The sequence below is a fragment of the Puma concolor genome, chromosome B1 (genome assembly GCF_028749965.1).
Source record: "Puma concolor isolate L17-30 chromosome B1, mPumCon1.1.hap2, whole genome shotgun sequence".
Classification (NCBI taxonomy): Eukaryota; Metazoa; Chordata; class Mammalia; order Carnivora; family Felidae; genus Puma; species Puma concolor.
Window position 1 is genome coordinate 121,338,636 of NC_141670.1, and position 19,776 is coordinate 121,358,411.

The 19,776-nt window shown below is 38.5% G+C and overlaps 1 long non-coding RNA gene across 1 annotated transcript in view; it reads left to right on the top strand.

Annotated features, from left to right (window-relative positions):
- The window catches only part of LOC147581850 (uncharacterized), a 48,032-nt gene extending 31,190 nt beyond the window's left edge, over positions 1-16,842 (top strand). The window contains exons 2-4 of the long non-coding RNA XR_015249771.1: positions 3,757-3,837; positions 4,171-4,261; positions 16,495-16,842. This is a non-coding gene — a long non-coding RNA (uncharacterized LOC147581850). The remainder of the gene's footprint in view (positions 1-3,756; positions 3,838-4,170; positions 4,262-16,494) is intronic.
- The last annotated feature ends 2,934 nt before the right edge of the window (positions 16,843-19,776 follow it).

The following is a 19,776-nucleotide window of genomic DNA, read 5'->3' on the forward strand; positions in this document are numbered from 1 at the left end:
CTCTGAACCATTAAATGAGGCAAAATATTGACTTCATACAGGTGTTTTGAGAATTAATGTTATAAAGATATTTAATATATTAATAAGCAAAAAGCCAAGAGAATACTACATGGCTGACACATTTTTGGCTTTCAAACATACTAGCCAGTATTATTAACAGTAGCAGAGACTACTTGCTGTGCCTTAATATCTGATCTCCCTAGGGTGACCATATGTCCCCGTCTTTACGTGTTGTCCTGACATACTTATTAATGTTGTGTGCCTGCAGCTCAATAGAGTTTCAGTGTGGAAGATAATTTCATGGTCACCCGAGATCTCCCCTTCTTTCTCAGTGATGAAATTCCCAAATTTTGATTGGCATGTGGCGAACCAGAATAAAGATTATTTTTATAGTTTCTTTTGTAGCCCAGTGGTTATTTGACTAAATTTTGGCCAACGACACATAAGTGAGACTGCTGGGAAAATTTTGGGAAGTTTCTTTCTTTCTTTTTGTTTTTAAAGTCATAGTATTTTATTTATTTATTTATTTATTTATTTATTTATTTATTTATTTACTTTCACTTCTGTTTTTTGATGTAATTTTAAATTTCAAGAAAGTTTGTAAGAACAGTACAAAGAACTCCTGTATATTCTACCCAGAATCCTACTCAAATGTTAACACTGTACCACATTCTTTCTCTCATTCTCACTCTCCAACACTCATTTACTGTCCATTGTTTTGCTTGTAGCTATCTAAGTGTGTGTGATGTGGTATCGCATAGCGGTTTTGATCGCATTTCTCTGATGGCTAATGATGTTGCTCATCTTTTCTCCTGTTTATTGATAAGAAACTGTTTGCTGTATCAAAAGATATGGATTCAAATCTCTTCTCAGTTTTTAGTTGTATTATTTGCTTCTTGATAGTTGGATTGTAAGATTTCTTTATATGTTCTGGATACTAGACCACTATCATATATCTGATTTGAAAGTATTTTCTCCCATTCTATGGGTTATGTTTTCACTTTTTTGATAGTTTATTTTGAAGCATGAAAGCTTTTAAAAAAAATTTTTAAAGAATTATTTTTTTTAATGTTTATTTTTGAGAGGGAGACAGAGCATGAATGGGGGAGGGGCAGAGAGCGAGGAAGACAGAATCCGAAGCAGGCTTCAGGCTCTGAGCTGTCAGCACAGAGACTGATGCAGGGCTCAAACCCATGAATTATGAGATCATGACCTGCGCCAAAATTGGACTAAGCCACCCAGGCTTTTAAAACACAAAAGCTTTTAATTTTAAGGAAGTATAGACCCATATTTCTTTCTTTTTCTTTCTTTTTAAATTTAGGCTTAATGGACATATACCATTATACTATTTTCAGCTGTACAACATAATGATTTGATATTTGTATATATTGTGAAATAATCACCACAATAAGTCCTAGTTAATATACATCACCATATATAGTTATAAAAAGGTTTTTTTTCTTGTGATAAAAAATTTTAAGATCTTAATGAAAAATTTTAAGTGTTCTTGTGGGTGAAGGTATGGCTTTCACTTTCTTTTTTCTTACCAGTCTTTACTGGAAAAGTAGGGAGGGGGAGACATGGCGGCTGGGGCTGGAGTAGCCATTTTGGACATGAGGTGAATTTGACAATGGAAACTGTGCCAAGTAGGCCACAAAATAGAAGGATCTTATTGTATTTTATTTGAGGGATAAATAAACTTCTCTTTGTTTTTTTTTTTTTTTTCAACGTTTATTTATTTGGGACAGAGAGAGTCAGAGCATGAACGGGGGAGGGGCAGAGAGAGAGAGAGAGACACAGAATCGGAAACAGGCTCCAGGCTCCGAGCCATCAGCCCAGAGCCCGACGCGGGGCTCGAACTCACAGACCGCGAGATCATGACCTGGCTGAAGTCGGACGCCCAACCGACTGCGCCACCCAGGCGCCCCAACTTCTCTTTGTTTTTAATACTATTCTAACAGCTAATACTATCCTACATTTTTTGTTATTCACAGACAAACCTATTTCTAATTAATACATTAATCCTTTCTCACATGCTACTCTCAAACCTTGAAACCCTAACTGGGCAAAGTGCCTCAAAACTAAGTGCTACTAGAAGGTAATCTCTCCTTTTGTTGTCCGTGAAATATGGCAAAAGATAAATATCCTTCATCAGATTTCTGTTCTTCAACTAACTTATTTGCCAGTTGTGGCAATTTTATTTAGTTCAACCACTTGGTTGAATTAATATTCATGTAGAGTCCAAATTCCCCTCTATTTTTCTTATCATTGTGTGGAGCAACACTCAGAGAAATCATCTAATTAAGACATTAGGATTGAATAATGAGGGTTTTCCACAAAGGAAGCCCCAGAGCTTCCTTATTTGTCTTTTATTTGTACATGTGCTCTTTCTTATCTTTCAGCTGACCAGTCATTCAGTTTTGTGGCCAACGTTATTGTCTCTCAAACATATTACTTACTCTTTATGCCAGTTGCCAAAGGCTATATTGTAAAAATCAATGTTTATTTAGATATCACCGGGCCTTAGACTTTTAGAGCTGGAAGGTATGTTAGCAATCATCTGGTTCAAAGACTTATTGCATATGTGTTTTAATTGTTTTTCTTCTTTTACTCTTTATTACAAACAAAGATTCTTCTATCTTTGTAATATCTAGTCAGCTTGGCACAAGTTAACTGCAAGAGAAAAATTTTAAGTTGTCAAAGTATAATTCATAAGAAGTAAATAGTAAGCAGAAAATATAATTAAGAGCACTGAAGAAGTGAGATCTTAATTCAGAAGACACTTTATCAATATGCTCATCTAAAGCTGGTGATGAGTTAAGTATGGACTGATAATTGGGGAGGTACAGTGATTGAATACTTGGCTTGTACTTAATTATAGAGGGGACATTAATCTCCATCAAAATAAGTATTTAAGCTTCATAAAAATTCAGAGAAAGAAACTCCTTCCCAATGGCCCATGACTATTATCTTAAATATGGATGCCTATATTCTTTTATGCAGGCAGGCTCTCACTCTGTAAAATGGAAGCAATATAACAGAGACACAATGGCTTCTTTGGCATTTAAGTGTGCACAGAGAAGTATGACTATTCAATTCCTTCCTTCCTTCCTTCCTTCCTTCCTTCCTTCCTTCCTTCCTTCAAATGATGAACCAAAATAGGACCAAATAAACATCCTCTCCTCTTTTTCTCAGCTGTTGGAGACTGATGTGGGGAATGAATCATGGCTAGAATTTTAAACCAGTTGGAATTTCATAGTCGAAGAACATGTTTTTGTGTAATTTTGAGAGAGCCCATTAAGTAATGGCCTTTTTATTAGTTTCAACTAGTTCTGAGAGGTTGACAAATCAGAGTAGGGGATGAAGGAAAGGAATAAACACTCTTATGCATATTAACATGAAGTACTAAAGTACTGATTCTGTTGTTACAATTTGTGTCTTTCCAAATTAGAGGGGATTCTGAAAAACATTTCTATTGTCTTCATGGGTTTATTTATTCTGTCTCTCAGAGTTATTTCTTTAGAAGGGGTGTGTGTGTGTGTGTACTTGTATATATTCTGAGTTCAGAATTTCTTGATGGGTAATCAAGAGAATAAGCAGCCCCGCATCTTGTGTTGCTGGAATATCTGGGAGGAGAATAGATTTAGAAGGTCCATGCCCAGACTGGACCACCATTTGCAGGACTTTGAATGTCAGCGGGCAAAATTTTCCATCCTACTGACCCGTCCTGCTCCCCTTCTCTTGTTGTTAATTTAGGCCTGTGGTTCTTAAACCTAAACATGCATCAGAATCACCTGGAAATCTTGTTAAGACACAGGTTGCTGGGTTCTACTCTGGGTAAGTTCCTAGGTAATGCTGATGTTTCTTGTCTGGTGATCACATTTTGAGAACTGATCTAGACTAATTTAGACATGTGAAATTACTTTTTGGAGAGAGAAGCCTGGATCCTAGGGAAAAATAATCTCTCATGGTATGGGGGATGGGGATGGAAAGGCTAGAAGATAATTGGTGTTTTATAGATATTACATCATTTAAGCAATGGTTTAATTCTACAGGTGAGGTTTTGGAGGGATGGCATGACTTTGTGAGTCACTCAAAATAAACCTACAGAAGAAGCTGTTCTTTCTTGAAGGGCAGATCTTGAGAAGAATGTTTTTTATGTGATTCTAGACATAATGACAGAGGTCATGCAGTATGGATGTGTTGCTCTGCTGCTGGAGACCCGAGCACTGATTTGACCAGTACCATCAGATATATCCTGGTAAGATTATTTTTTTAATAGAGACCTCCCAGATTTTACTCCCAGTTATGTGACCTAATATGCTTGGAATGGGGCCAAGAGTATATTTGTATATATTTTAAAGGATCCCCAAATAATTTTGTTGAATAGACCTATCAAGTACTGAATTGGTGTAACCTCCCACTCAGTGTGTGCAGGCTCATTCAAATATCTGCACGGGGAGGAAATGCATTCTTTCTAGGACCACCAACTTATTGGAATAACCATAATGCTCAAAAACTCATAAGTTGTGTTGAGTCAGATTTAAACCTTTTTAAATTTGACACTTTTATAACCAAGTTTTGGTTCTAGTTCTGCTTTTTATATAGTAACTAGTAAAACAAATCCATAGATTTTTCCTCATGACAATTTTTTGCAGTTTTTACTACATTGTTTTGCTAAAGGTTAACTATCCATGATTTGGTTAAATGTTTATTTAAAACATGATTTATAGGGGCGCCTGGGTGGCGCAGTCGGTTAAGCGTCCGACTTCAGCCAGGTCACGATCTCGCGGTCTGTGAGTTCGAGCCCCGCATCAGGCTCTGGGCTGATGGCTCAGAGCCTGGAGCCTGTTTCCGATTCTGTGTCTCCCTCTCTCTCTGCCCCTCCCCCGTTCATGCTCTGTCTCTCTCTGTCCCAAAAATAAATAAACGTTGAAAAAAAATTAAAAAAAAAAACAAAAAAAAAACAAACCATGATTTATAGACCTTCTATATCCATATCATACTCATATTTGTCAAAGTTAAATTTTAATTTCTGGAATTAAGAATTGAAGATTATGGTTTATTCCAGTTTAGAAATCTGGCTATTGAACATTTCTTCGTGGAAACTGAGAGCTTATTGACTTTTTTTTTTAAAGAACATACCACATTTTTTTAAAAGATTTTTTAAATATTTACTTATTTTTGAGAGAGAGAGAGAGTGTGAGCAGGGGAGGGGCACAGAGAAGGAGACACAGAATCCAAAGCAGGCTTCAGGCTCTGAGCTGTCAGCACGGAGCCTGACACAGGACTTGAACTCATGAATCACGAGATCATGACCTGAGCCCAAGTCAGATGCTTAACAGACTGAGCCACCCAGACACCCCATAAAACTTTTAATTAGCTAATTTCCCCAAACCTTGTGCATATGTGTGTGTGTGTGTGTATGTGTGTGTACGTGTATACAGTTTTAAAACTGGAACACAAGGAAGTTGGTAATTCCAAGATAGGAATCACAACTTCATATAGCTACACGAGGCTAGCAGGTGAAAGATAAATGTGTGAATTAGGCAGTTGTAAACAATTGGTAGTGGTAGAGTCCATTGCAGGCTGCAGAGATCATATTGTATCTGAGGGCTTTAAAATTCAAAAACTGTAGGGACACCTGGGTAACTCAGTCTGTTAAGGATCTGACTTCGACCCAGGTCATGATCTTATGGGTTCATAGGTTCCAGCTCTGCATCAGGCTCTCTGCTGTCAGTGTGGATCCTGCCTCAGATCCTCTGCCCACCCCCTTCTCTGCCCCTATTCTGTTCTCTCTCTCAAAAACAAATAAGCATTAAATAAATAAATAAACAAATAAATAAATACAATAAAAAAATTAAAAACAGCACTCTACCAAAATTGAACACAAACTTCCATATCAGAACCTTACCAATGGGCCAAATGTAGTCAAAATGAAGTGATTTCAACTCCTTTTCTTGGGTCAAAGAATTAAGAGTCTTGGATATGTTTGCATAGTTTCTTATGTTGTTGATTTAAAAAGAGATCTTTAGGAATAAGAAAGTGCCGTTTTACCATATGTCCATTCAGATCTCCAACTTTTGAAGACATGTTAATGACTTGAGTTTGTTGTCTATAGTCAGAATATGTCATACACATCATTATGACACTCATCTTCCTCTCAGTTATACAAATAAGGTTGCTACATAAAACCAAGAGTGAAAAAGACAGCTTCCACTGTAAGGGATTTCTCCAGTAGGCATCAACCTAGAGTCTAATTGAAAATGTTAGAACAAACTGAGAGTTGATGGAGGGAGGTGAGTGGGAAATGGGTTAGTTGGGTGATTGGTATTAAGAAGGGCAATTGTTGTGATGAGCACTGGGTGCTGCATGTAAGTGATGAATCACCAAATTCTACTCCTGAAAAAAAAATTGTAAATGCGAAAGAAAAAAAGAAAATGTTTACATGTTTCCAGCACTTGTGGGCTTGTGTTTATTTTTATATGTATTCTTCCCTTATTTCCCAACCCATAAACTGAAATTTCTTTTAGGCAAGTGACCTTTTTTATTACTTTGTAGTCTTCCCATAATATATCACAAGCTGTTACATTACAGTGGGCAATGTTCTTTGCTTTACTGAGTTCTAAATGGATTTGTGAAATCTATTATAATGGGCTTTACAGCCCCATCTTTCCATTAGAATAAAAGTATTCCAACCCTAGAACTTTGCTTCAGCCATACATCTGCTTTAATCTGCTCCTTCCTGTACATCGTGTGCATGTCATACTTGGGATGGATTACAGAACGTTGAAAGACTTCTTTCAGGCTGCTTGTTGAAGTGTCCCTAACTGCACCTGTCTTCTTGTTTAATGCCACCGTTTCTCACCTAACTGGCTGCCATTTCCAGTGTTGAATTTAGCCTTAAAAAGATTTCTGAGTAAATTGTGATTAAGGCCCTCACCATTATTTACTTTTATACCCTTTGACCTTAACTTTTAGCTTTAGGGTCTAAAGGTGAGTTTTGAGCTTGTTAAATTATTATATCCTTCTACTAGAAAGGAAACCTTGTTGGATTAGTTGTTATAGTAACCATGGCTTTCTAAATTGTTTTTTCTTTTACAAAGCCATTGTCTTTGGCCAAAGAAGCCAAGAGGAGAAATAAGACAAGAGTGTTACCAGCCAGAGGAAACACACAGCTTATATTAGCAGAGTGGTTGATGCACTTTCTCATCTTAGCTGTGGCAGTAATTACAGCAAGACTGCCTTTGATTTAAGACAAAGCTTTAATTCAAACCTTTCTCTTCTTGGGCTGTGGGTAACTGCAGGAGTTTATTTATGTTGGTATCTGCTGCAGGGGATTTGGGACTACATAGAGCTTGATGAAATCTGCTTTTAAAACCTTAGAAAAACAAGGTGAAAGCAACCTGATGATTTTGTGTGTGAGAAGCCAGAAGAATAGCTCCATACTGGGCCTTTTTACTCCACTCATCAGTATAGTAACAGGAGCATGATAAGTAACTTTCAAAACTGTCCTCTAAACTCTCTTTGCATGCTTTAAAAAAAAAAAGGCACATGGGGCGCCTGGGTGGCGCAGTCGGTTAAGCGTCCGACTTCAGCCAGGTCACGATCTCGCGGTCTGTGAGTTCGAGCTCCGTGTCAGGCTCTGGGCTGATGGCTCAGAGCCTGGAGCCTGTTTCCGATTCTGTGTCTCCCTCTCTCTCTGCCCCTCCCCCGTTCATGCTCTGTCTCTCTCTATCCCAAAAATAAATAAACGTTGGAAAAAAAAAATTAAAAAAAAAAAAGCTTCGATGTTTGAAAAAAAAAAAAAGGCACAATTGCCTCAATTACTTTTTTTTTTTTTTTTTTTTTTTTTGCTGCAGTCAAGGACTAATTGTAATCATTTGGATTTTGGGGGGAGCATCTTTTATCCTGGAATATCAAATCATGAAGTCAAAACTAAAAGAAAGGCTTGTGGGTGGTTGCCCACAAAACATCTATAATTTATTTTTATTAAAATTGGAAAAGGGGACCAGAATATTCATTTTTCTTCAAATCAATTCATCTAAGTGAGTATCTGTGATTAATATCTCTTGAGAAAGCTGCAATGATTTCTAATGTAAGTGAGTTTCAAGAACCCCAAAGGGTGGGAATTTAACTAGCAGCTTTAACATATAAGCTCTTTGATTTGGGCAGGTTTCTCGGGCTGGCTCTGTACAATGGGGGGCCAGTCTGAATTGGAGGCAGCAGTGAGAAAGGGAAGTGATTAGTTGTAACATACTCCCAATTATATCACTGTCCATCTATGTGATCTTAGGCAAATCACATAGCTCTATGGGTTTCATGGTTTGGAATGATGAGATAATGAGTGTAGAATCAGATTATACCTAAACTAAGTTTCTTTATAGGGATAGTGTTATCAAATGCAGATGCCCTACTGAAATTAAGAGCTTAATATTATGAGAGGCATTAAAGAGCATTTCAGAAAACTCAGAAGTATCACTCACTCTTTACACTAACAAAGAGACACTCCTCTCACTTGACTGGAAAAAAACCTCCAAACTAGTTATGGTATGAGAGAGATAGCTAGTTATGATCTAAGGGTTGATTGGACAAGATGATTTATTCCATCAATAGTTTTCCAGCTACTAATAGCCATTGTGAAAGAGGTATGCTTTAACTGTCAAATTCATCAATTAAAAAGAAAGCTGTGACTTCTCAGCCAGCACTTGCAATTTATTGGAATTGTGGATGGAAAGATCAGACCGTAGAGACATTATAAATTGGAGAGTCTATAGTATGTTTATTCAACTACAGTTGTTCGTTAACTGATTTCTTACTGAGACTAAATCAACCCATCCACTGACTCATTCAACAAAAAACATGGGCACCTACTATGAGTCAGGCACTTATGTTGCTCTGGTTTTTAAGCCAAAGCACACTTCTCTATTTCATATCTTCTTGCAACTGGTTACACATTTTCATTGGTGAATGTGTTTGTTTTTTTCCAAGCCTCCACTTTAATTATAAAATGTTGAATCTCTTTTTCTACTGAGTGGTGGGTTTTTTATTGGCATCTTGGACATGTAATTCTTTAGTTATTTTTAGTTATTACACTCAGTCCACCCACATATCTTGATGCAAACTTCTGTCCTGCTTCTTCTAGGCTTCCTTTACTGTGCTAGAGTGGGAAGAAGGGAGAAGTAACAGGGCAAGCATCTCATTACTTAACTTTCTCCATTTTGTGGCTCTCTCCTAGTTGGTTGTCATTGCTTCTGTGATTAACACTACCCAACATTAGTGCCCTTGGTGGAGTAAAGGTTCAAAGCCTGCCTCAGTCACGGGGCACAGTCATGGGGCTTTTCCCTGTGTACAATTCTTGGCATGGGGAATCTAGGTCTGGCCAACCTCTTCCACCCTCTCCATAAATGGTCTCCCTCACAGCTTCCTGCTGCTGAGATCACCACAGTTGGGCCTCCTTGGATGAAGCCCCAGTAAGACTTTTAAAGCCCAGCTATCCTTTCCAGAACTCAAGGGGAGGTACAGGCTGCTCTGTGGCTGCCTCTCTTTCTGACTCTTTTTCCCTTTGGGTAGATTCAGGGGTAAATCAGTGAGTCATACTGCCTTAGCAGACAGCCAACAGAGGAATGAGGTGACAATTTTACTCTGATGGAATCACTCAGAGTCTTTGCAGTTTCAGCCTTAGGGAGGAGGAGGAGGAAGCTCCTGGGGAAGAAAGGAATTTTTTTCTCACCTGGCAACAGAACCTTCAGGCCTCTGAGGACCCCAAGGCATGCTTCTCCTTTTCCGGGCCTTCTAATTGTATTGATTTAGGGGTGGAGGGTTGAAGTGTTAGGTGACTATACTTGGTTGCACTATCTCTTAGAAAATCCTGAGGGGAGCTCTCTGGCCTCAGTTTTTGGTGGTTCTCTTCAGAAAATGTAGGGTACTGCACCCTATTTTCAGTTCTAGGACTCAGTTACAATTCAAGGACAGAATAGAGATATCCTGTCATGATCCCACTACATCTCTTATATTAAAACCATCTGTCTACATAAGGAGTGAGTTTCTTCACATTTTTGCTGTTAATCCAGAGAGAAACTCAGATGATAGTTTTAGCTATCAAAGTACTTAGTGGTGAAAATTCCTTGAGCGGGTAAAGTTAATGGGAAGTCTGAAAATTCTCCCAAAGCTTAAACCCAGTTGGTTCATCCCTTGCAAATTTACCTGTGACTTTGACAGATTATCTCCTGGTAGAATCCAGGAACCAAGTGAGTAGGAAAAACTTTTTTTTTTTCCAATAGTCTCATAATTCTTCAGCATTTTGGAGCATGTGACTTTCTGCTTATAAACTTAAGGTTTATAAATTTAGAGTTATTTTGCATCTTTGATCTTTCTGAGACTTCAAAGTTTCCCACAGCACATGTCATGGAGAGAGAAAGAATACATGGTCAGGTTGTTAGAGGATGTTTCTAAATGAATATTATGCTATAAATTTATGTAATTAGTGACTGTTTGGAAGAAAACACTCCTATTTCATTTAAAAAAAATTTTTTTTTAACATTTATTTATTTTTTGAGACAGAGAGAGACAGAGCATGAGCGGGGGAGGGGCAGAGAGAGAGGGAGACACAGAATTGGAAGCAGGCTCCAGGCTCTGAGCCATCAGCCCAGAGCCTGACGCGGGGCTGGAACTCACGGACCGCGAGATCGTGACCTGAGCCGAAGTCGGACGTTCAACCAACTGAGCCACCCAGGCGCCCCAAAACACTCCTATTTCAAATCACCCCCTCCAATACACCATATCTCTTTCTCTTTTACTTTTTTCCTTAGGAATTATACTCATCTAGCATACTGTGTTTTTTGCTTATTTATCTTATTATTTTCTGTCTTTCCCCATTAGAATGTACACTTCATGAAGCCAAAGAATTAGTTTTATCCACTGTGGTACCATACCCCTAGAGCAGTGTCTGGCACTTAGAAGGGATTAAGAATTAATGAATGAATAAATGAATGAATGAATAACACATCTTTTATAGCCCACATTTCCAAATGTCCACAAAACACACATATGTTCCTACTGCCAAGTATAAGAAGCACATCAGAGCATTTTAGCCAAGTTATCACAATCCGTGTCAGATTGCTTTTAATATAGACTATTTTGGTACCAGAAAAAAATGTTCTTAAATTAAGGGTTTATCATTATTTTCACCTGATTTTAATCAAGGTCTTCAACTCCTCCCTGACTTTTATGGAAGCTAAGCAAGAATTAGAATATCTTAATTTTCAGTTTTTAATGATGTCAGTAGTAAAAAAAAGAGTATGAAACTATCTTATTTTTTAAAAATATGTATTTATTTATTTCTGAGAGTGAGTGTGAGTGGGGGAGGGGCAGAGATAGGGAAAGAGAGAGAATCCCAAGCAGGCTGTGAGCTCAGTGAGGGGCTTGATCCCACGACCATGAGATCATAATCTGAGCTGAAACCAAGAGTTGGCCACTCAACCAACTGAGCCACCCAGGTGCCCCAAAACTATCTTATTTAAAAAAAATTATTAATTAAAAAAATATGTATATATTCTTGACATTTCCAGAGGACAGAGGCTCAGCATACAGGGTTGGGGGTGTGGTGTTCACTCCTTACTTTTCTGTCATTCAGAAATCTGAGCTAAGAGACATGCTAGAGACTCAAAGTTAATGAGGTTGCTGACCTTGAAAGGCCAGCGTGGCTGTGATGAGGGGTGCAGCCATGAGGAGGTGTCAACCAACTGATCCAGGAGTCAACCAACTAAGTGGGCTGAGGAAGCTAACCACTAGAGAGACACCAGGACTGAAATGCAATCTGAAAATATCTCCCCAGTACTATATTAGGATGAGAGTCTATACCTTGGACCCAACAACACCTTCATTTTAAAATGCAAGAGTAAAAAGATTGGTCATGTCTAGTGATCTTTATTGGGCATTAATCTTATTTGTTTTAATAATTGCTTGATCATTCCTGAATCTGATAATTCCTGATTCAATTTCTGAATCCGTTGGTAAAGGAAATTTTCAACATTTAACGCTTTGGGGCCTGATCCTGGGCTCCCAGGGAGGCTATACTCTTATCAGGGTCAGAATGACTTCACCAAACTTCAGAGCATGGGCTCTATTTCTGCCTGAACACACAATGTACATCTGCTTCATTATCAAATAAGCTAAAAGAAACATTTCAAACTAGAGATGAGAGTAAAAATCCCCATAAGTTCTGATCCCATACCTCTGAAGTCTGTACCTTTGCACATACTAACAGCATAAGATAGAGTTTATAATTTTCTGAAATGTCCTTCATCATGATTTGTAACCCTTGATGTTACAAAAAAACCTCATATCCAACATTCCTTCTCAGGAGCACGATCTTCTTTGTGCAGATTGTGTGTCTAGGCAGCGCTCCTCAATTGGGCTTGAATAAAACTCTCTTCCTTTTTTAATTTATTTTATTTTATTATTTGATTTATTTATTTTTGAGAGACAGAGCACAGTGGGGGAGGAGCAGAGAGAGAATGAGACACAGGATCTGAAGCAGGCTCCAGGCTGAGATGTCAGCACAGAGCCTGATGCGGGGCTTGAACCCACAAACCGTGAGATCATGACCTGAGCCGAAGTCAGACGCTTAACTGACTGAGCCACCCAGGTGCCCCCCTCCCACCTTTTTTTCAAGAAATTCTAAAAAGTTTGTTCATTTTGCATTGATAACAATAGGCAACAGTGAAAATGTTGGTAGCTATGACACACATTTCTTTTCTGGATGGTGTTGGCATTTTTGCTCTTGTGAATAGTTCTTGACAGGCTCAGGCTCAGCTAGGAAAGGGAGAGAGCTGAATTAATGTGGATTTCTACACTCACAACATATGATTAACAAAATTCAGATGTGACTACCCGTAGTTATACTGTTAGTTTATTGATTGTTTATGAAAATGAAATTTTGGCAGAACTACAGATTGCGCAGTCAAGAAATGAGAGCTGGGGGGGTGTCCGAATGTTCTAGTGACCCAGGCACATAGAGGAAGGATTTAGTTGGGTAGAAACTTGGCCTCACTTGTTAAAAGAATAATGCACTTTCCTTTATATTGCAGCTTTGATGAAAACACTTCTGAATAAGAAAATTATACATCAGGGTACTGTTATGTGGGAACCTGTTCAATTTACCTAAATAACCCTTCTTCCTCTAATTCGGTCCCTTTCTGCTTGCTTACTTCTAGTTTGGTCTGTGGCTTTCACTTATTGTCAGACTCTGCTGCCTGGTGTTTACTTGTGTTTGAGAGGCAGAGTTGAAAAAGCCCTTAATCATTTTCCATTCTCTATACCAAAGGTAAAATAATAGAGCCATGAAGGTCTCCACTGAGTCTCTTTCCTTCATCCTCTGCTCAGCTTGCCCTATCCCTTTTGTTAAAGAAAACAATTGTGTTTATTTTATTTCTTGAAACTATTTATTATTTTTTTTTCATTTCTTTTTATTGTTGTAAGCACACTTAATTGGCTCAAGGCATAGAGAAAGCCACTTAGGGTTTGGGCTCCAGCTGATAAAAGTTTTATGAACTGGGAGAGTTTCTGCTACTTGTTTTATATCTGATCAGTTGTAGAAGTAAGTTTAATAAGAAAAAAATCTAATATAAGGGTTTTATATTTCCATCCTCTTTTAACCGTAGTATAACTTAATACAATTAAATACTTAAACAACTTTCGTTTTGGTGGTTGGCAGTGTGGAGCGGTGCACCGGATACTGGTCTTGGAGGGCAGCAGTCCTGAGTTTCAATTCTGAGCACACTTCTCAGTAGTTCTCTAGGATATGTCACTGTTCCAAGCCTCAGGGTCCTCATCGGAAAAATAGTCCTGTGGGGTGTTTGGGAGTGTGGACTCTGATCTTGGATTGCCTGCAATCACAACCCAGGGTTGTCACTTAACTGAGCCATCTTGGGCAAATTATTTAGTTGTTTTGTGACTCAGTGTTATCAGCCATAAATGGGATAGTAATAGAACTACTGCACAGAGGCGTGCCTGGGTGGCTCAGTCAGTTATGTGTCCAGCTTCAGGTCAGGTCATGATCTCATGGTTCATGAGTTTGAACCCCACATCGGGTTCTCTGCTGTCCATGAAGAGCCCACTTCAGATATCTGTCCCCTTCTCTCTCTGCCCCTCCCCGCTTGTGCACATGCTTTCTCTCTCTCTCAAAAAATAAATAAACTTTAAAAAAAAGAACTATTGCACAGAGTTGTGGAAACCAAGTGACTGCCTTTTAAAAGACTTAATGATAATAAAGCACTTAACATAGCCATCTGGCACACAGTAAACTGTCGGTAAGTGTTAGCTATTACTACACATGGGACTGATGCAATGATTACGTGAGATACTTTACATGAAAATCCTGAAGGCATTCAACAACCGTCAGTTCCTTTTCTTAATTCCTTTAATCTTTACCAAATTATTTTCTGAATTTAATTCTTTTATTTATTTGTTTGCTTAAGTCCAGATCCTTGCTAACCTGGCTTCTATATCATAAACTGTTGGCACCTGTGTTGCAGCCTGTATCCTACTTGTAATCGTTGTTATTAGCATCATAACAGTCTTGCTATGATATTCCAGAGTCGGGTGGTTGGCTTTTTGTGAAAAGCATAATTTTCCTTCAGTGCCTACTAAATGGCACACACTGTACCAAACTCACAGACATCTAAAGCATCTGTGCCCTTGGGAGCTTAGTTACCTAACTTACCATTTGATGGGCAGCAAAACTCAGAAAGAGAAAGAAGCTAAAGAATGAATCAATCTGGAGACAAACAGGCAAGGGGGAATGCTAGCTTAGGGTTAGTTTAGGGACAGCAAACGTGTGCCCCGTGCTTCCTGCAGCCCCTGGTAGTCATTGCTGGGCTCAGACACAGCCCTATTCTCTCTTTATGAGTCTGCAGCCATCAAGGGCATCCTAGTTATTAGCCATTTGTCAGAGATAAAATAGTGTGGTCAGTTTTGCTTGTCTGGATTGGAGGAATGTCACCGTTTGGAACATTAATTTGTTCTTTAAGTATCTCCAGTCCTTTCTGAACATGGAAACAACTGTTATTTCTTTCTTTTTGTTTTTTAATTCCCAAATTCCAAAGATGGTCCTTTTGAGCTAGATGTTTATTTTCCTTAGGAATATTTTAAAGGTTTTATGGGCAAAGGAATGATTTAGGCAAACAACATATAAATATCAGTCAATGAATTCATTATTTTTGGATGTTCCCCTGACATATAAACCTGCCAAACGATATTATTTTTGTGAGAAATGAAGAATCCTTCCTTTTATGCTAACACTAGTTTTTAATTAGTAATTCTTGGTATGTTTGTACTTCTTCATATGGTGGAGTTTTAATAAGGGTCATATGTAGTGAGGCCCATAAAACCTTGGTACAAATCAATTAGAAATAAATTATTTTATCACTCTTTTCAGATAATGTTGTGCTTTAGAAACTTGGATCAGATAGACCTAGTAACTCACAAGAAGGAATTAATTTCTGCTTTATAATGCATCTCACTATTTTTACCAGAACTTGGTGGGACAAAAGTCACTTACAGTGACTGAACCCTATTTAAATACTTTTTATTTTATTTTTTACCTTTCTCCTAAGAAATATTTCATGGCTTACTGTCACTGCTGTGTCAGTGTTTCATAGGCCACTGGAAAGTAAAAGGACAGATCACTTACCACCAAATACACACAGACCATCAATAGCTCTAGAGGGTCTCTTCACTTGGGTGACTTTGTTTGTCATTTGCTTTCATTTTCAACAATAATTTAGGTGGTGATGGCCAGAGGATGAGCTTAATTGTAATGGGAAGCCCCGATGCCAATGCAGGAACAGGCGGGTAGAGGCTTAAGTGTGAGGAATGCCGTAGAAAAGATATATCATGCAAGATTCAAAGAGTTGAGCAACAAACATTCTGTCTGTGCTCCTCAACCATGGGGCCACCAACCTTCACTTTCTAGCAGCCACCACAGATGATCTAGTGTCCATGTTGCTTGTCTACAATTCATTTCCCCTTTGCTTATTGTCCAACTTCTGCCCATCTTTCAACTCAGCTCACGGCATTTCCTTTAAGAAGTCATTCATGGACTTCCCATCATTTTCCAGGAGAAATAAATTCTACGGTTTTGACTCCTATAGCAGCTTGCACATGATGCCACTATCTTGTGGTAGACAAAGATCTGTCTCCATCACTAGGATTTGAAGTCATCTTTGTAACCCTAGGGCTAGTGATGTTTAGTACACAGTCCTTGCACAATAAAGTTTGTGAGTGGAGATTACATACTTCATTGTCAACTCTACATAAAAACGCAGGAGTTTTTCTAGAGACATGAGTGAGGTAGGGAGGTGAGGTTGTGGACCTGTGCACACAACTATTGTAGAGTTGTGTACTGTAATTACTAATAAACTTGCCTTGGAAAACAACCATTCTGCTCCATTCCAGTAACACATTCTCTGTGACTTGTCCTTCTTTTCCTAGCACAGCACTCTTGGCAACAACAATGGCATAATGCAGATACCGTGGCTTTAGGAGGTATGGTTGGTAATGGATGGACTTGGATTTGGAACTGTCTCAAAGATTTACTTTGGATCCTCTGTGATGTTTCAAGCCCTTCGTTTTGGCAAGCCTGTCATTTGCCAGTTGTCAAATAGGTTGAGTCATTAGTCTGGCCTTGTCATCTGGGAGCCTCCAAATGATTGATATGGTTCTGCTACGCTTCCCAACGGGATAATTAAGTGTCCACTCGGCTCTGTCTACCTGTTTTTATGAAAAGTAAAATGAAATAAAAAATTATGTTATTCTTTTTTTTTTCTACCTGTGAAAGCAGCAAGCTGGGAAAATGCATTTGAACAAGCTGTTTATTCTAATATTTAGTCCCTGAAGGACAAATTTCTTATTGGAAAAACCAAACCTTGCAAATCTTTTTAGGCTAACAAAATAATCCTCTCCATTTGTCTACCTTGCGTAGTGATTTTGTGTACATTTTCCTTTCTTCTTTGCAACAACCCTATGTAGTAGAAAGAACAAACATTATTATCTTCATATTGTCGATAAATATCTTGAAACTCAGAAATCATTTTAACATCATATTTGGTTCCTCTGACTATTGTATTAATCTCCTGCCATACTGTGCTATCAAACATCTTCTTGTATAAAAGGGATGTCTGAATGTTGCATATCTGTGTTATTCTCCCATTCAGGATCTTCTTTCTTTCTTTCTTTCTTTCTTTCTTTCTTTCTTTCTTCCTTTCTTTTTAAATTTTATTTATTTTTAGAGAGACAGAGACAGTGTGAGTGGGGGAAGGGCAGAGAGAGAGGGAAAGACAGAATCCCAAGCAGGCCCCACACCTTTAGGACAGAGACTAATGTGGGGCTTGAAACCAGGAACTGCAAGATCATGACCTGAGCTGAAACCAGGAGTCGGATGCTTAACTGACTGAGCCACCCAGTGCCCCTCATTCCACCAGGATCTCTTTCTAAAGTGTATAGGTCTTGACAAATTTGTTTGCCAAGATACTGGGATTGCTTAGGTGAAGATGTGGGGGAGGAGAGCAAGCAAGATAGGGTCATCCCATCCCAGAGTAGAGGATTTGTCCCCAAGGTACTACAACCAACAGTCCAAATGGCAGTGTGTGATGGAAAGTGATAGCTCAATCCCAGAACTAAAGAGAAATCTGTGAGACATTCCCTCCTTGCCTACACAGATGATTCCTTTCAAAGACCAGGTGCTTATTATCTCCAGTATAATGTGGCTTTTGGATACTCTCCAGTCAGCAAAGTAGAAACTCCTATTTGGCAAGGTGAACCCAGCCATGGTTTCCTAGTGTGCTGAATCAATAGGAAATGACTTTGGAAAAATACAGCAATGGCAGCAACAAATGGTTTTGAAGGTTTTCAGCCAAACACTGTATAAAGTGAACTGCCAAGAGTTTCCCTTGTGATATCCCTTTTCGGATGATAACATATGACTTCGAACTTTTGCTCCTTACATACTATGTGACTTCACTCTTCAGACATGATTAAACCCAAATTCTTTCTACAGCTGAACATTTGTTCCTCTAAGGACCTTAAGTTTTCTTCATTCTTGCCTAGTGAGGTCCCATCTCCTGATGATATGGTCAGCTTCTTGGCACCCATTCTCATTACTATATATTTTATATACTTCTGTTTTCTTTCTGTTTTGAATGTCAAGTAAAAAAAAAAAAGGCCCTGTGATTCCTCACTCATCTGGGCAGCCGGTCTGTGAGAGAGGAGGAGTGGGTGGGATGGAGGAGGAGGAAAGTCTGATTGAACAAAGTCTGAGCAGGACTCCAGGTTGGTGGAGAGGAGCTCTGGGGGCTGGAATGTCATTCTGTGGAAATTGGTGATGTGGGGTGGGGGTGGGGTGCAGTGAGCAGGGGTCAGTTTATTGTTCATGGTGGTTTCCTTTTCCATTTGTTTTGCCATTTTGAAAGTGCCATTTTTAAGTGGTAATATTTTGATTTTGTGATAATTTTATAATGGAAAACATTTTGAGTATGAAAATATAGACCATTCTTAGCAATATGTGGGATTGGCTTCTTGTGTACATGCAAACTGATATGTCTAAGGACTAGCTTTCTTCTTGTTGTTTTGATACTTCTGGACAATTCTGGGGACGATTTCTAAGGCACAGAAAAACTTCTGATGGACTTTGCTCCATTTGGGGTTATAAAGGTTAAGATATCAGACAAAACTAAGCTGAATACACCAAGATCAAGACATTCTCACTCTTTCTCTCCTTTTTTTTTTTTTTTTTTTTTGGTCTCTTTCTTTTTTTTAACCAGTTATATGAATACGAGTCTTTTAAAACTTCATCCAGACTCTGTTAGAAACAAGTAATACTGAAGTGCCTTGCCAATCAAGATTTCATACTTCCTCAATGCTGAAGACGATGAAGATGGAAAATATTTATTAAGCAATAAAATATTTATTGAGCACTTACTATCTGGCAGGCAGAAAGGGCAATCTGTTACATAAATGTACTGCATACATTATTTCATTTGCTGCTGTCAACAATCTGGGTGTAACAATTACTCCCAATTTAAAAATGAAAGACTTGGGTTTTAGGAAGAGTAACTTGCCTAATAGTATCCTGCGCTATTTAGCAGTAGAGCTAGGATTGAACTCTGGTCGGTTATTTCAAAGCTCATAATCTCAGTCTGTATGCAATGTTACACTGGAAGTGTTTTTTGTTGTTGTTTTTCTTTTTCCTGAAGGATGTCACCAGTAAAACAATGTTCCACAAAAAGTAGAGTTATCCATGTATTAGGCAGCTTTATCCAAACTCTGAGGTGACTGCTCATGAGCAAAGTAGGACTTCAAGAGTTGGGGTTCTGGTCCATTTCTACACAAGCTGCGGACAGGTCCTCCAATTCTCAAATATAATGTAGGCTGACCACTGTATTTCTTATTTTATTCCAAGATTATCCATCCATCTTGGCTGATTGAGGTGGTCATAATTGCCTGTCTACCACTATTAATATGTTTCATTTGCCTACTATGGTTTGAAAACAAGGTCCAAAGGGCTCCATGAGTAATTCTTGATGTCTGAAAGAATCAAAATAAAGATAGCATCACACACTGAGCGCCTAGTGCACCAGACCCTGCACTAAGGGCTTTATATGCCTTCTCATTTTAATCCTCGCTAAGATTATGTAGAGCATTTGGTATTATTTTAACATTACCCGTAAAGAAACTGAGGCTCAGAGAAGTTAAATAACTTGGACAAGACCTTTTAGC